This window comes from Leptonychotes weddellii, chromosome 4, assembly GCF_054177405.1.
Source record: "Leptonychotes weddellii isolate Sample4059 chromosome 4, ASM5417740v2, whole genome shotgun sequence".
NCBI lineage: Eukaryota > Metazoa > Chordata > Mammalia > Carnivora > Phocidae > Leptonychotes > Leptonychotes weddellii.
The window spans coordinates 160,863,456-160,875,781 of NC_138372.1; the positions used below are offsets into that span (position 1 = coordinate 160,863,456).

Here is a 12,326-nt window from a genome sequence, read left to right on the forward strand (position 1 = left end):
AAGATCTCAAGAACAAAGTCCAGGCAGGAAAGGGGCAGCAGCCTCCCTGCCCCTGGGAGTCCTCTGCATCTTTCACCTGCACTGCACTCCTCGTGTAATGGAAGCAGAAAGGATCCTCTCGGGGAGGAAGGTGGCCGGGAAGGGGAGCCAGAGGGAGGCCAGAGCCCGAAGCAGGAAGCAGTAACGGCACAAACTGAATGGGAGTTCCGGGGAGACAGGAACAGTGGAGGTGCTCATGATAACAATGGAGAAGAAAGAACAAAACAGAATTGGGGAACATGGTGAGAAGAGTATGTGTTGCGGTGGTGGCGAGTTTAACCTACGGCGGACCCACCTTCCGACCCACGGAACAGGCTCACAGGTCCTCGTGGGAGGAGGGAGGCAGGCTGCCTGGTGCTGGGGCTGCCCCAGAGAGGCAAGGGCAGTCTGTCGCTGTGTCTGCGCCTGGCACCCTCTGCGTGCCTCCGGGAAGGATTCACTCGGGCCAGGGGGAAGTCTGCCCACAACTCACTGCAGGGAGAAAGACCGGACACGAGGAGAGGCCCAGGGCCCGGCCTCAAGAGCCTCCAGACTTCCCGTGTAGAAACCCACGTGCGGTTCCCCAGGCATCCATGAGGGCATTTCCCTTCCAGGATGTCATATATATTACGTTTCTCCATTCTGCCAGAACGATGGGGTGTGGGGCAAAGAAGGAGCACTTGTTCAAGGTCTGTTCTCTGCAGGCACCCCCGAGCTGTCCCACACAGTCCTCGCTCTTGCTGGGCCATGATTCTTCTTCCTCCAACGTCACAGATGAAGGATAGAGCTCCATGGTAACAGGACAAAGAGGGAAGAACCTCACGACTGGACACCGTCCACTCTTGTTTGCTAGGACAGGAGGGTGCGCCCAGTCTCACCATTTCCCAGCTGAGGAAGTCTAGGCCGCAAAACACCATGTGGGAAAATGGCAGAGTGCGGCTAGAGTCCCTCGCTCACAAGCTCTGGGTCAATGTTCGTTTTGCCTTCTATTGTTTTGAGTACACTTGTTTTTCCCCCTCGTTAGATGGCGAGTTCCTTACAGAAAAGGGGAGGCCTTTCGATCCTGACATCCCCACAGTGCCCAACACCACGGATGGCCCCGGAAGGCACGAAGCATGGATTGCTGGCTTGTTGGATGAACTGACTGTTACGTCATCTCTTTAGTGCCCCCAGTTCAATCTTCTTCAATCCACCCTTCCTGCTGCCTCTAGAGGAACCGTGCCAAAGCATTTGTCTCCGTCAACAAATGCGATCCTTTTCCTGCTTATGGCACAGCTAGGGGAAAGACCATCTCCCCCATGGAGGCTTCCCATCCTCACCATGATAATCTCCCTCTTTACCTCCTCCATGCCGCTCTGCTCCGCACTTGTGGGCATCTGCTCCACGATGTTACCCATTCCTTTAGGAGCTGTCATGACCATCTTTGTATTCTTAATAAATGTTGATGAGCGAACACGAACAGGAATGCATTGATGGATGGATGGATGGATGGATGATGGATGGACAGACGGATGGATTCATCAATGAACAAATAAATGTATAGAGGGATAAAAGGAGGGAAACACAAAATACTGGGACACAGGGGTTAAGAGGTTGTATAGTACAAAAAACAGTGAGTTCCATGGCAGAGGCTCCAAATTCTACAGAGCTGTATCCCTAACTTGCTCTGTGATCTAGGAAAAGTCACTTATTCTCTCCTGGGCTCTTTGTACTTGTGTTTAAAAAAAAAGGTTTAAAAAGACCATAATTGCTACAAGTCCCCATTCTCCAGTTCTGTGAATGGAAAGTTCATCCTTGGACAAACCCATTAACGGATGTTTGCACCTCCACCCTTGCAAACAGCCATTCTCTTCAACCAGGGTCTTATCTGAAGCCACCCTTCTCTGCCTCATCCCCACCAGGAGCTGCTATCTCGTAGGGGACCTCCTGGGGTGTTTGTGAACAAAAGCAATAGTCTTATCTGGTCAGTCTCTCACGCGCCGTCCTGCCCTTGGAAAACATGAACGGATTTGCAGAATACCTGGCCTCTGATAGTCTTCCCGTCCCAGGAATGGCTAGCAGGGCCATCTCGGCTTCTCAGAAGGATGGTGCCATTTCATGCTGCTATCAGGCCTGACATGGAGGCAACTCCTAGCCCTGGACCCTTCAGCTAAGTTCAACTTCAGGTCAAGTCAGGGGCCCCCAGCAGTTCAGAGGCACAGGATCCACAAGGAAAGAATTTCAGCACGTTGCCAGAAGCTAACAACAGTCCCCAGCTGTTCCTGGCCGCCTCCTGCCAGTAGTTTGGAGTGGGGGTCTTCACACACACACACACACACACACACACACACACAGCAGAAGGAGGGGTCAAACGAACAGCCATGCCTCTGGGCCAGGGTGGAGGGCAGGCCAGGGGGAGCGGGAGTCTTTGTTCCTGGGAGCTCCTGCACAAGGCCCCAAGACCCTGGGCAGAGAGCTCCCCATCCCGGGACCTCTGGGGGACCCTGACATCAGTTGTATGGATGCACTATGACAGCCTGCCTGTGGCCCGGAGCTTCACTCCGCAATTCCTTTTGGAGCACATGCTGTGAAGCTCTCCTAATAAATGGCTGTTCCAGAACTGATCTCCCGGGAGTGAAATTGAACACACCCACCTTAGAATGAATCTGCTTCCCCACGGCCCCCCACCGCCGGCCCCACTCATCCTCAGGTCTCATCTGTGATGAGATGTGCCGCCCTCCATAGACCAACTCATGCCCCTCCTCCCGACACACTCATCCACTTCCCCTGGGTGTGTTCCTTCTCAGAACCTGACGTGCACTTGTGCGTGTGTGTCCGTGTGTGTGTCCTCGTAATGACCATGCCCCTCAGCTGTACTTCGATCCCACAGTGACAGAGGCTGCTGCTCATTTTTGTCATCACTGTCCAGAATCCACACACTGCCTGGTACATAGGAAGAGATCAAAAAATAGTTGTTGAATAAAATGAATAGAATCATGAATGAATTCATTAACTACCAAATATAGGAGAGTATTACTGTCAGAATCCTAAAAGAGCAAACTTTGTACTTACTAAGAGCCATGACACGCTTAACACGTGGTCTCCTAATTCGTCCTTTTCTTTTTAAAAAGATTTTTATTTATTTATTTGAGAGAGAGTGTGCACAAGCAGGGGAGGGGCAGAGGGAGAGGGAGGGAGGGAATATCAAGCAGACTCCCCACTGAGCACGGAGCGCAACTCGGGGCTCAATCTCATGACCCAGAGATCATGACCTGAGCCGAAATCAAGAGTTGGACGCTCAAGGGACTGAGCCACCCAGGCGCCCTGTTAACTGTTCCTTTTCTTCAATGGAAAAGATAGAGATGAGGAAGACAGTTCTATGCTCTCAGGAATTCACGGGCTACTGGAGAACCAGATGTGGCATCCACAGACAACAAACAGCACATTCTCACTGAATCCTCCTGTGTGGGGTAAGCACTATGATCCACATTTGACCAAGAGGGCCTCTGAGGCTCAGAGACGTTAAGTTCTTTGCTCAAACCACAGAGCTAGTGAGTGTTGGAACTGGAATCCAGGTCTCCTGAATCCTAGCACAGAAGGTTTTCTACTCTCTGTCCTCCTGTCCTTTTCAACCTGGCCTGGTTTTTTCTTGCACTTGATGGGCCCAGAGCTCTGGCAACCCATACCATTTGCCAGGAGTGACTCAGAAGGACCAGGAGGTGGTCTTGCTTCTGGTCCCTGTTGCCCTGCTCCTTATTCCAGTCTGAGACACTCGATGCCAGCGACCACCCTCACCCCTGCAGAGCTGGTGTTGACACCTTTCCTGGCCCAAGGCATTCTAGAAGCCTTGCAATGAAGAGGCTTCTTTGGAACGGCAGCTACCACGGAGGAGGCACACCATTAGCAAACGGCCCCTCATCTGACCTGCAGGGTTTTCAGGGCTCTGTGGATACCGCTGAAGGAAAGATGCATCAGACTCAGAAACTGCTCCCTTCCGAGCAGCGCCGGGGAGCACCCTGCCAGCCAAGCTCCTTCCCTGGAAAGTACGAGGTTTTAGACTCACACAAAACTGCCTCTGACACCGACTGTATCATTTGGGACGAGTTACCCAAATGCTTTGAACTTCGCCTTCCTAATCTGAAAAATAGACGCTTCTGGCTGTTGGGAAGACAAATCAGACAGACCACACAGGGCCATTATTGGCACTCAAGCAGCATGCGTTCTGTGACAGCCCTCCTCGTCCCCACTCTGGTCTTTATTTTTTTTTTAAGATTTTATTTATTCATTTGAGACACAGAGATACAGAGAGAGAGAGAGAGAGCATGAGCAAGGAGAGAGGCAGAGGGAGAGGGGGAAGCAGGCTTCCCACTGAGCCAGGAGCCCTATGCAGGGCTCGATCCCAGGACCCTGGGACCATGACCTGAGCCGAAGGCAGACGCTTAACCATCTGAGCCACCCAGGCACCCCGCTCTGGTCTTTAAACCTTTATTTTCCCCCCATTTCCTAGTTGGAGCCTCCTTTGGTCTATATCATCCTGTTATCTTCTGACTCTTCCTCCTATCATCAAGGTCCTGTGGTTTCTGATTGCTTCTGGGGAGTAACTCACACCTTCCAATGGTCAGCATGCAGGAGAACGCAAAAGAGTGACTCCATGTTCCCGAGAGCGCCGAGAACAGCTGAGCAGAAGAGGAAATTCTGAACTAAATGGACCACAGAGCAGAAGGCTGCCCGGTGGAAGAACGTGCGGGGGTCCTCAGAGCGTCCCAGCTGGGGCCACAGAGCCAAAGCTCGGAGGTGGGCCGGGGCAGCAGAGGAAGATGGGCTGAGGAAGTGTCACGGGGCCGTTGTGAAAGTCCTGGGTGTCACCAGGAGTCCTGTGAATGCCATCCCGTGGCTCTGGAAGGGTTTTACACATGGGAGTGAAATGACATTGTCTGTGTTTCAGCGGCAGCCCAGGTTGGCAACAGAAAGGACAGGCAAGAGAGAAGAGAAACCAGAGACTTAAGAGATCACTTAGGTTTTCGAGATGACCCAGGCAAGATAAGATCAGGGCAAAGGACAAGGAGGGTGGAGAGGAGGCAGAGGATCAAGGCATGTGCCAAAAACACGACACACAGGGGTCGGCCTGTTGATTATGTGGGAGGCAGTGGGAACAGCGTGAAAATGCCTCTGAGGGGTCTAGCTTGGGAGGCCAGGTTTCCAGTGTCACCATTAACAGAGATTTTGGATCTGAGAGACATACCCACAGCAGGAAGAGAAAATGAGCTTGATTTGTGACACATGGTGTTGTCCAAAAGGGATGTGATCAAACAGGTCTAGAGTGGAGATAGACCCCAGGAGACAGTATGAAGGTGCCTAACGGAACCCATAGGAATGGGTAAGATCACCCCTGGGATAGAATTCCTGTTGGAAAAAAAAAAAAAAGGCTTAAACACCAGCATTTCAGAGGCACCTGGAGAAGCAGAAGGCTCCTGAGGGGAGCAGGAAGGAGTGGGCTGAAAGGTAGGAGAACCAGGTCAGGCAGGGAGGGCCTGGGGAAGGAAAGGACCAGAGAAAGCAGCCACACACGGTGGTTACACAAATTTATACAAATGCTAAAATTCACAGAACTGTATACCAAAATGAGTGAATTTTGTTATATGCTGAATTTAAAAATAAAATCAATGAAACGCAAAAAGAAAAAGTCATTCTGAGATCCTACTTACCAACAGTGAGAACCACTGCTAACATTTTGGCATATGTCCTTCTAGTCTTTTTTTTTAAGGCATTTTTTGAAATAGAATCTTATCTGCATTTAACAAGCACAAATGTGATTTTTCCTAATTTATGTTACGTTGTTTTAAAATTCCATGCTGTTCAATAAATAAACTGGTGCCAACACAGGAAGGGACGAAGAGAGGGAAGAAAGGAGGGAAGGAGAGAAGAAATAAGAGGAGAGGGACTGTAGATACTGCTGAACCCAGCAGAGGGGGAAAGACAATACAAGCCTGAGAAGAGATATGGCCTCTTTCAAATGTTTTAAATCCTACCTAAAGCTTAGAAGTATACATCCTTTTAGAAAGTTCTCTTTCCATTTTTCAAAGAAGAGAAAAAAAAAAGAAAGAAACCACACCAGTTTGCTCATTTTTTTCTGGGAAGGGAGGTGGTGGCCATTGTGTGCACCCGCCCAGACCCCTCCTGCACACAGTAACATCGTCATCTGCTGGGCATGATGACATCACCAGGGAGCACCGGCTTGTAAAGGCGCCCAGACCTTTGCAATAGCCTAACCCAGGCGTGCCTTCCCCCGCCCCCTCCTCCTTTAAACACTCTACCACCCCATGGCCACAAAGAATTAAGAATCGAACACAATACCAGGGGATATTGGGGTCTGAATGCAAGTGGGACAGGATGCAATTTAAGCCTTTTTCGTAGCAAAAAATAGCAAGCTGGTATGTGAGCAGCACCAGTATGGACTCCCAGGTGCCGGGCCAGCGCTGCCGCCAGTGTGGGGAGACTGAGGTCCACCCAACAAGATCACGGGCTTTGCGACCAAGCAGATGAGCATCTGGGGCTGACATCACAGCAATGTTCTTAACGGTAATTAGGTTGATCTGTTTTGCCTCCAACCGCCTGTCATCTCTCCACTTCTTTGTAAGCTCTGGACACAGAGTGGAAAAAAAGGGTGTGATTAATTAGCATCCTCAAACTTTGTATCTTCCCGGAGAGTATCTGCAGAATATAAATAAATAAGTAAGCAAGCCTAGCCAGGCAAAGCCTATCACGGAAGCCAGGGTTCTCCCCAGGGCCCCCTGGGAGAAGTTATATGGAGCGAGAGATTTTTCCTTACCCCTTTCTGTGACCTCCACATACGGGACTCCCCACCTGCTCACACACAAGATCAGGCCCTGCCACATCTGAGCCTCTGACTGTAGCTCCAAGATGGGATGTGTTTTATCCTCTCTCTTCTCCTAGCTCACCTGCTGAGAGCCCCAGAGTACGTGAGGCTGAGAGTTCCCAGAGAGGGAGCTCAGGGCCCCAAACTCCCGGGGTTGGTTTCATATTAGCACTGAAACTAATATGATTCTTGGGTCTGGACTGCAGCCAAGTAAACAGATGTGAGCCTAACAGCTGCCTCCAGCAAGGGAGGAGGGCAGGACAGAAGTGGCATCGCCAAGCAAGCGGCTGGCAAAGGCCAGGATGAGAGAGAGGAGATCGGGGGACCCTCGCTACCCACTGTCTGAAGGGCCAGGTCTCCAGCCTGTAGTGCACACCCATGAGTCATGACCACGACCTCAGCCTCACGGTCGCTCCATACTAGATCATCTGTGAAGCACAACGCTCAGATAATAGAAATTTCTGGCATGAAAGAAAAGGTTTGATTTGGTGAGGTAGGCAAAAATGCCCAAAATACCTAATTCCTCTTCTCTCTGCTCTCACTTAATGATTCCACTCACAGAAACTACCAAATCATCGGTGTTTGGGGTTTTATGCTTTCATTAATACAGTGTGTTTATTTAGTGCCTACTGTGGTCAGGTGGTGTACGGACCCACACCGGGAAGACAACAGCCAGGGAACCGGGCTCAGGCTCGTCCTTCAGGAGCTCGCAGCCATGGGAGGCAGCTTCATGGACAGGGGTGCGGGCTCTGGGACCAGACAGCAGTGTTCCCATCTGTCACTTCCTACCTGAGTGACCTGGGGCAGACTGCTTAACCTCTCCGTGTTATCATTTTCCTCACCTAAAAAATGCAGGTAATACTAGTACCAACCTCATAAAGCTGGTATTGAGCTTAAAGCTGGGCCAGATTCATGATAAACATTTAATAAATGTGAGCAATTATTACCATGTGGCAAGTCCTAAGGGTCTTCATCCTAGGACAGTAACTGTCTTGAACAGTACAGATTATAGGTGTTAGGAGGGGAAGAGATTACCCTGAGAGGGCACTGACTTATTAAAGCCTTACGTAGATATCATGGCAGGCAGAATAATAGTCCCAAGACATCCATGTCCTCAACCCCAGCACCTGGAACTTTATATGGCAAAAGAGATTGTGAAGATGTGACTAAGTTAAGGATTGGGGGGGGCGGGGTAGGAGATAATCTGGGATTAACAGGCAGATCCAGTGCAATCACACGGTCCCTATAAGGGAGACAGAAGGGTCAGAGTCACGGACAGAAGTGATATGATGACAGAGGGAGGGAGGAAGGTGAGGTGATGCGACCCCTTCTCCCTGAGTCAAGGAATGTGGACAGCTCCAGAAGCTGGAAAAAGCCAAGGAAGCTTCCAGAAGCAATGGAAGCCTGGATTTTAGCCAATTAAGACTCATTTTGGACTTCTGGCCTCCAGAACTATAAGAGGATAAATTTATGCTGTTATTGACCACTAAGCTTATGGCAACTTTTCACAGCAAGAGTAGAAAACTAATACAGATTTGAATAAACACAAAAGTGTATTTCCTTACAATGCATCTCTTTTGAAAGACAGCATAATGAAGCTGAAAGAGCACCAGACCTGGGGTTTGAATCCTGTGTGTCTTTGGGTAAGTTATTTAACCTCTCTGAACCTCATTGTTCCATCTCTCAAATAAAGATAATGATTTCAAGTGTTGGCTACAAAACTACAAGGTAGGCACTCAACAACTGTATCACTCTTTCCATGAAAAACACAGTGCCCTCCCCCCCCAAACAGCTGACTATTTGAAGGCTCTAGCTTTTCTGCACTTTGATTAAAGGTGTTCACTTGTACACAAATTTCTAAGTACTTGACTTCTCTGTTGTCAGAGGTTGGGATTGACCCAGCTACCCTGTGTTCGCCAGAGATAACATTTTGGGTTCTGTTGCCGGCCTACTGATAACCTGAGCTCCACCCAGCCGCGTTCCCCACCCCTGCTTGTGAGTCCGAGACCCCCTGGCTGAGAGTCTGCCCTCTGCTCTAGGTTATGTTGTCACCAGCCCACCAGCTCACCATCACCTCACCCTATTCCGGAATGCTAGAGAAAGGTCAGAACATTCACATACCCACTGATTACAAGATGGCTAGCAGACGCTAACTGCCCACACTGCACTAGAGACCATAGAAGACTCGAGGTGGGGGGGGGGATGTCTTTCAGCCCCCCCAAGTCTTTTCCTGGAAGGGTGTTCCAGTAAGAAGAAAAATGCATCCTCGTTAAAAAATGACATACCAGAATTCTGCGGTAAAAGGTGGTCAATGGTCAATATTAGCAAACAAGGAAGTCTGCCTTGTAGATGTTTCCCTCTGTAAGAGTGAAGACAAGAGAAAAGTCCCCCACTCCCCACCCCTCTCCGTCTCTGCCCCCACCTCTAGCTACCAAAGGGATTTACAGGAGCTAAAGTGTTCATTCCACCCTAAACACGATCAAAGGAGAGCTAGATAGAACTCACGAAACCAGAGTGAATTCTGGGTGGGCAGTGAGACAGACAGAGGGGTGCGCCATGGGGGCGCTGGGAAAGAATGAAGGGGGGGTATCAGGGTCGAGGGGCTCACAGACGTCCACGGCAGGCTGAGAGGCAAGTTCCCTGCGGCCCTTCCTCCAGACTCCGCACACACGGTCATCCAACGGCGTGCCTTTCGTCGCGGGAATGAGCCGCACATTCCCATCGTTCTGCAGACAGAGCGTCTCTTCATCCTCAAGAGAATCTGTTGAGACAGTTCTGTCGTTCCCATAATGCAGAGGAGGCGCTGACGCCCAGGGTCAACACGTCCAAGGTCACCACTAGTCAGACCAGGCTCTAAACTCCACTCCAAGGCCCATGCTCTTTCCAGGCACTGCCCTACCGCTGCTGCTGGCCCTTGCTTCCCCTCCCCACGACGGCGTCCAGAGCCAAGAACATCTCCAGGGCCTCTTCCAACCGGCCTGAAGCCCTGGGTGGTCTAGGAACCTTGAAGCAAGCGTCGAGCTTTATCCCAGAACAAACGAAGGGCCTTCCCAAACTAGAAACAGCTGGGCCCAGCTGAGGGGCAGGCTAAGATCACCTCTCCGTGCAGCACTGTCCTTCGAGAGGAGGCCTATCCACTTCGGGGTCTTGGAAGCAGGCCAGGGCTGTCTGCACAGCGCGGGCATTGCGGTCTGCACGAGCGTGGGCCAGGGGTGGCAACAGACGCCGGACAGCTGCTGAGCGAAGGTGGCCCTGGGCTGGAGGACTGCGGAAAGGCCGTGGGAGCTCTGGGCGTAACTGGAAGTCAGGCCGGTATACACTCATCCAGTCGTCCCGGGACCCACACGGAGGGTCACAGGATCCCAGGGCACCCAGTGTGTGTGGCAGGCGCTGCGCTGTGTGCTTTCCTGGGTGCTACCTGAGACAGTCAGAGAGCTCCTTCGGGTCCAGACTCTCCACCACCAGCCTGCTGCGGGCCCCAAACCTCCTCCATTTACGGCTCTGCCTGAGTTCAAGTTCAGTCCTGTCCTGGACCTTTCTCTCATGTCCCCGAAGAGACCATTTGGGGACTGCCTCTCCCAAGTTCACCTTGGTTCTAAACCTTTAGCATACGTAAGGATCACGGATCTCATAGGCCCAGATAGAAGGATGCTTACATGTTTCACAAGAATCCTCAGGTCATTTTTTAGGGGGATCGTCCCCAGACTACTCTTTGAAGGGCCACTCCTTTCTCCAAGCCTCCTTTCTCAGACCAGCCACTAGCATGAGGTGCTGGCACCCCTGCTCTCAGATCTGCTCTCAGATCTCCAGGCTGCTGCCCTCACATCCGGGCCAGCCCAACGGTTCAGCCAGCAGGTACTGGTTCAGCTTGTGAACCTCACGAGACACCTGAGAAAATCTGCCTGCAGCAGGACCCTTCTTTGACATTGGTCTTGCCTGATGGATTCTACTTTTTTTGCTTTCTGGACCTCCCCCACCAGCTCCCCTTCTTCCGTCACTTGACTCAAGTCTCTCTTCTCTAGGCTGGGTCTTTTCCCAACTTCACCCCAACCCCAGCCTTGACCCCAAGGAACTTCATCTGAGTGCACTCCTTACCCACCAAGGCTCCGTGGCCGGGGAGAGAGCCCCAAAGACCTCCACAAGTTCTCAGGCATCATGAAAATATGTGGTGTGGCAGGAAGGAGAAATAGAGCAAGTAAGTGCTTTTCAGAGCTAGCGCAGGAATTAGGCCAAGTGGCAGGAGAATGTGGATAGGTCACTGAGGAATTCCAACCTGGGAGCCCAAGTTAGCCTCCTGGAGGGAGGACATTCCTCTGAAGTGTCTGGTCTCCCTCAAAGTCCTATATGAACTGTGCTCTGCTCCATCAGAGACCTGTGTTGGTTCGAACACATCGTTCACGTTTTAAATCAGTTGTGCCCAAGGCAGATGGGGGATGGGGAGTGAAGAAATCCCTCTCGCGACTAATCTGTGTGTCTACTGCATAACTCGATTACAGAAGTTACAGGAGTAACACTCCAGCATGATGCAGACTGTCCGACCCATTCCTCAGAGATGCACAGAAGAATGGGGTGACATGAATCTGGTTGTCGAGAGGAGGGAGGCAAGGAGCCAGAGCAGGACCCAAGCCAGTGTCTCCACGGCTCCAGAACAAACTTGGAAGGTAAAGACATAGGAGGTTAAAGGAAGCAAGGAAGGTCTCGAGGACAACGTGACAGAGACGCGCGACTCACCATCACTGTTGCCTGGAAGAGACGCGGACAGGTGCGGTGGGACGAGCACAGAACCAGTGAAGCCCAGGAAACGGACCACCTCCCACCCCCCTGCAGAAAATCATCTTGCTCAGCCCCATTTTACAGGTAGGGAAACAGGGTCCAGAGACAGGGGATCTGCCCCGAGATGTCGGCCCATGGTCTAAAGCCAAGATGACATCAACCTCGCCCTGGGTTGGGCTCTGTCCACAGGGTACCTGGTTTCCAATTCAGCATGAGGCTTCGAGGGCTTCTGTGATAGGCATGAAAGTGGTGCGGTCTGACCTGCAATCAACACCACTGCTAACGGTCTCTGCTCCCCATGACCAACCGCACGCAGCCCTGTTCTCCCGCATGCACCCACTGGGACAGCTGAGGCCACTGCCGGCCTTGAGGGAAGTGTGGGAGCCAGGAGAGACAGGAGAGCCTGGGGATGCTGAGCTGACATTCCTTTCCCTCCTCCCTTGCCTGCCTCCCTCCCTTCCCTCCTCCCTCCCTCCCTCCCCCCACCTCCCTCCCTCCCTCCCTCCCATCTTCCCTCCCTCCCTTCCCTCCTCCCTTCATCCCTTCCTTCTTCTCTTCCTCCCTTCCCCTCCCTTCCTTTCTACCTTCCTTCCTCCCTTCCTCCCTCCCTCCCTTCCCCCCTCCCTTCCTTACTTCCTTCCTCCCACCTTCCTCCCTTCCCCCCTTCCTCCCTCCCTTT

The 12,326-nt window shown here is 51.7% G+C and overlaps 1 protein-coding gene across 7 annotated transcripts in view; it reads right to left on the reverse strand.

The window, feature by feature from the left end:
• The window catches only part of LOC115942579 (uncharacterized), a 50,421-nt gene extending 39,349 nt beyond the window's left edge, over positions 1-11,072 (reverse strand). Inside the window, exons 1-3 of one of the 7 annotated variants that reach the window (XR_014144424.1) lie at positions 9,483-11,072; positions 1,359-6,637; positions 335-867 (exon numbers count right to left, since the gene is read on the reverse strand). The gene's annotated coding sequence lies outside the window, so the exon portion shown is untranslated. Of the gene's footprint in view, positions 1-76; positions 9,234-9,482 lie in introns of all 7 variants that reach the window. The other 6 variants (XR_014144421.1, XR_014144418.1, XR_014144422.1 and 3 more) reach the window with 6 other exon arrangements.
• Positions 11,073-12,326: the final 1,254 nt, after the last annotated feature.